We start from the raw sequence: 5,408 nt of genomic DNA, 5'->3' as shown, positions 1-5,408 counted from the left end.
AGAGGTTTCCAAGTTGAGCTATGCTGGCCCAGTAATTCTGGGAGTTGAAGTCCACGAGTCATAAAAGAGCCAAGGTTGCCTACCTCTGGTCTAGTCTAATGAAGAGAAGGATGAGGGGTGACATGATAGCAGTATTCCAATATCTCAGGGGTTGCCACCAAGAAGAGGGAGTCAAGCTATTCTTCAAAGCACCTGAGAGCAGGACAAGAAACAATGGTGAATCTAATCAAAGATAGAATGAATGAATGAATGAATGAATGAATGAATGAAAGAATGCAGGTATGTTCTATGAGAGTTAGAGAAACGGATTTAAAAGGCAAAATATAACTATGCACTGTTTCTTCTTTCCCACTAGATGGCGATGTAGGTCTGGTATTCCAAGCTTCCCCTTATGGTGGATTTTTCTTGGGGTTCTTTGTAGTTAAAAGGTCTTTTAAAAGTCTTTAAAAAAAAAGAGTAGATTAGAATAGAACTGAAAGGGACCTCGGAGATCTTCTAGTCCAGGCCCCTGCTCAAGCAAGAGTCCTGTACCAAGGGTAAGCAACCTTGGCTCTTTTATGACTTGTGGACTTCAACTCCCAGAATTCCTGAGCCAGTTGTGCTGTCTCAGGAATTCTGGGAGTTGAAGTCCATGAGTCATAAAAGAACCAAGGTTGCCTAGCCTGTCCTATACCATCTCAGACAAGTGAATATCTTGGTACTTATTACCTCTGAGAGAAAGGGAGAGAGGGAGCGGTAGAGAGGAAGTTTAGAGAGCTACAGGGAAGAGACATAAAGCAGTATACCATCTCTAAAGATGTGGAAGATGGAAACAAGATCCAGAAAAACATGCATTTTTTCCCCAAAAACTCTGTAAACTCAAAAGAAGGTCCAACCTTTGGTATGCTTTCCTTCCTACTTTCTCGTTGGTGATGGCCTCCATCTTGACTTTTTGATCTCCTGATTGCTTGGGATCAGAATTGCCTGTGCTTCTCCCTTCTGATCTCTCTCTCTCCCTCTTCCCTCTTTCTCAGAGGTAACAAATACCTGGGCACTCAAAGAGTGTTTAGAAATGGGATGAATCAGTACTGCTAATTTTCAACTGTGGAAGAAGGAGGATCTGGGGGCACCTTGCTTGCTATTAGACGTTCTATTGCTTGGAAACATTCTTCTTACCTGTCAGAAGAATACTTTTTCTGACATACACTCAGTGGGTGGGATTCAGCCAGTTCACACCACTTCGGCAGAACCAGTAGCTAATTTTTTGTTGACCAGGCCCAGAACGGACTTCCAGAAGCAGCATCCACACAGAGAACTGGTTATTCACAAATCTAGACAGCATACTAAAAAGCAGACACATCACCCTGCCAACGAAAGTGCGTATAGTCCAGGCCATGGTTTTCCCAGTTGCAATGTATGGCTGTGAAAGTTGGACCATAAGAAAGGCTGAGCACCAAAGAATTGAGGCCTTTGAACTATGGTGCTGGAGAAGACTCCTGCGAGTCCCTTGGACTGCAAGGCATTCAAACCGGTCAGTCCTAGAAGAGATCAACACCGACTGCTCTTTAGAAGGCCAGATCCTGAAGTTGAAACTCAAATACTTTGGCCACCTAATGAGAAGGAAGGACTCACTGGAGAAGGGCCTAATGCTGGGAAAGATTGAGGGCAATAGAAGAAGGGGACGACAGAGAATGAGATGGCTGGATGGAGTCACTGAAGCAGTAGGTGTGAACTTAAATAGACTCCAGAAGATGGTAGAGGACAGAAAGACCTGGAGGAACGTTGTCCATGGTGTCGCAATGGGTCGGACATGACTTCACAATTAACAACAACAACACTGCATACAGTCTTCATACACAGGCTAAAAATTAAGAGACTGATTGGTTAATGAATCATTAGCACTCCTTCCTCCCTTAGGAAGTGTGAGAAAGCTGTCCATCTCAAGCATCTTGAACTTGAGGTCTATGCTTAGATCTAGCTCCTCCTCCTCCTCTTCCTCCTCCTCTTTCTGTCCTAGCGTTACTTATTCAGGTGCAGCAAACAACAATTTGTGCTTTCTCTCATTCAGTAAAACTCCCAAGGGAGGGAAGGGTCCAATCTGTTTATTTCAACCAGTGATCTTCAAAAGGAACCATGTGTGGTGCTCTAGCTTCAGTCATCACAGTGTTCTTGTCATTAGGTGAGTATGCATTTGTCACTGCAACATTCCCAAGAAGACATCCTGACCATGATATGTGTGGATAGAATGATTAATTGGTTATGTGCCATCAAGCAGGTGTCAACTCTTATCAGCCACAAAAATAAATCTGCTCCTAACCTGGTTCTTCTTTTAATGGTGCCCAAATTGCCAGTATAACAGAATAATAGATGTGGAAGAGACCTTGGAGATCTTCTAGTCCAGCCCTCTGCTCAAACAGGTGACCCTATACCATTTCAGACAAATGGCTGTCCAATCTCTTCTTAAAAGAGATGGAGTGATGGAGCATCCACAATTTCTAAAAACGAGCCATTCCACTGTTCTGTCAGGAAATTTTTCCATAATTCCAGGTTGCTTCTCTCCTTGATTAGTTTCCATCCATTCCTTCTTGTCCTGCCTTCAGGTGCTTTGGAGAATAGGTTGACACCCTCTTCTTTGTAGCAGCCCCTGAGATATTGGATCATTGCTATCATGTCACCCCTAGTCCTTCTTTTAGTTAAAAAGAGTCCATTTATTTTGCTTCTGGTTGTCCTCTTCTCAAATTATTATAGGAGAACAAATATTGAACAGAAGAAGAGTGACATGAAAATGTTCAGTAATTCTTTTTCTCCTGAGAAGAAAGAGATGGATGGGGCTATAAAATTAGATACATAAGATGGAAATATGATTAGGGTGGACCAGAAGAATTCAAATGTTTAAGGATTTTTGTCTAATTCCTCCACCCCTTCCTCTTTGTTTTTTTCCCCCAGAGATTCTTCAATGCTCAGCTCAGAAACGTGGCGAAGATTACTTCATTTTAGCAACTGCTGGAAAAGAGCTCAACCTGTCTTGCCACCATACCTCACTAGGGCTGAATGAAAATATATTTTGGTACCGGCAGTTTCCAAAGGAGAGACCTCGTATCTTGGCATTCGGATATGAGAAGACAGTTGAGACACACAGTCCTCAAGGCTATTTATTTATATCAAGGGTCCAAAAAATGAGCTTCTTCTCCATCAGCAGAGTAACTTTTCAAGACGCTGCCTGGTATTATTGTGTTCCAGGTGACACAGTGCTTCATCTGGTGCCCTTGCTGTCTAGTAAGGCTTCCTTTCCATCACTGAATGAAGGAAGGGAGGGTTTGAGGGTGAACGTTCACTCTCTGAGCTTGTGAGTTGGTTTCTGAACATTTCGTTACCAGGCTAGGTAACATCTTCAGTGGAGTTTGGGGGGATGTCAGTGTTCTTCTGTTACAAGGGCTTCAGTTGTCAGTGTGTCAAGTGAGGGTCTTTTGATGGGTCTCATGATGGGCCAGGTGTGAGTCATCAGTGAGAGGCTTGTGGTGGGTCTTGTGATGGGGTCTTGTGATCGGGAGGTTACATCAGGTCAGGGGAGTGACCTGGGGGGGGAGGTTTGCGTGGATTGGTTGAGGGTCAGTGCTGTCTCTGGTTGGTAGAGAGAGGAGGGTGGGTTTATTTATTTTTAAAAACATTATTTTAAAAAAATTAAAAAGGGCCACCAGCAGAAGACCTCCAAAATGACCAACATGTCCATGGAGGCGATAGACTTTTTGTGCTCTGAATGGCAACACAAAGATGAATATGAGGTTGGAACCAACACAGAACATTGGCAGAACTAAGATGTTCTTCCATTTATCCTACATCTGGAGACTTCCAAAGCACCAGTTGTCAGCCAACATACATACAGAAAAGGTTTTCTTTTCCCTTTACTGTTCATAAAAATATAAAGATAAAGGTTTCCCCTGTCCAGTCCTGTCTGAATCTAGGGCAGGCGTGTCAAACTCGCCGTGTCACATGATGTGTCTTGATGTATCACGACTTTTTCCCCCATTCCAGAGCACAGCTTCTGTATGACGCATCCAGCCCGCGGGCCAGCAGTTTGACACACCTACTTTAGGGCAGTGGTTCTTAACCTTTTTGAACGAATCACCCCCTTGAGCCAATGAGGAAGTTGTCATCGCCCCCCTCTCAATCACAACATAAGAAATAATTCTTCAATTTATGCCAACACTTGTTTTCTTTAAAATTGTCATCTGGACATATCGATGCAAATAATTTATTTCCAGTCTTTTTCCCATATCTCAACTGTGTGAAAAATTTTGGTGCCACCTGTCACTTTATTCCAAAATTTCATGATACATGTATTTCATTATTATCTTATTTATTCAAGACACTTAAATGTAATGACCACTGAAAACAAAATTCAATTGCAAGAAAGTGAAATCCCCCCCCCAAAAAAACAGTAACATTTAATGATTGAATTACAAGTTAAATTTAAGATGCAAAAAGAAATATAAAAAGGGCATAAGAACAAACCTCAATGCGCATGAAGATAAGCGATCCGTATTCACATATGTACAGCGTTCTGTACTGAAGCTAAGTAGGGGAACCTTTGAAAACACAATTCAATCCACTATATATCCACTAATAGCGAGCGATCTGATGTTTTTGTACGACAGATATACAGCGATTCACTGTAAGAAAAAGTCTCAAAAGTGTCCCCAAAACGTTTCACTCCATTGCCCCATATCACCCCCTTTTCGTTCCATCGCCCCCCTGAAAAATGAAATCGCCCCCTCGGGGGCGATATCACCCAGATTAAGAACCACTGCTTTAGGGCATGGTGCTATCTCTGTTTCTTAGCCAAGGGAGCCAGTACTAGCCAAAGACACCTCCGGCTGACATGACTCTATGCCTAGGCACTGTGGTGCCTATTAATCTACTCGCATTTTCATGCTTTCAAACTGCTAGGTTAGCAAGAGCTGGGGCAAGTAAGTGGAGCTCACATCGTTGTGCAGCGCTTCAGTCTTGAACCCTGGCTGTCAGCTTCCCGACTGAAAGGCTCAGTGTGTATAACCACTGAGCCATTGCGCCCCTTTGTGAAAATGGTATGTATCCTTTCAACATATGCTTTTTCACGAGGTAACTGGACTTTTTTGTTTTTCTTTGAAGATGAGGGGGAATCCAGTTGGAACTGGATGAGAAGCGAAACATCTGAAGAAAAACAAGAATGTCCAGTTGCCTTGTGAAAACGCATCTTTGGGGACAACCATTTATTTATTTCTAAAATTTATATGCCACCCAATCCCAAGGGACTCAGGGAGGCGTACAAAATTAAAACAATAATATAACAATAAAACAGTAAAATAAATACATTCATACAGCATGTCCAATCGTATCCCGCCCCCCCCGGGGACATCAGCCCCAGGCCTGCCGGAACAGGAGAGTTTTAA

This window comes from Crotalus tigris, unplaced genomic scaffold (assembly GCF_016545835.1).
Source record: "Crotalus tigris isolate CLP2741 ecotype Arizona unplaced genomic scaffold, ASM1654583v1 scf7180000024422.1470167, whole genome shotgun sequence".
NCBI classification, from domain to species: domain Eukaryota; kingdom Metazoa; phylum Chordata; class Lepidosauria; order Squamata; family Viperidae; genus Crotalus; species Crotalus tigris.
Note: the sequence above shows the minus strand (reverse complement) of the source record.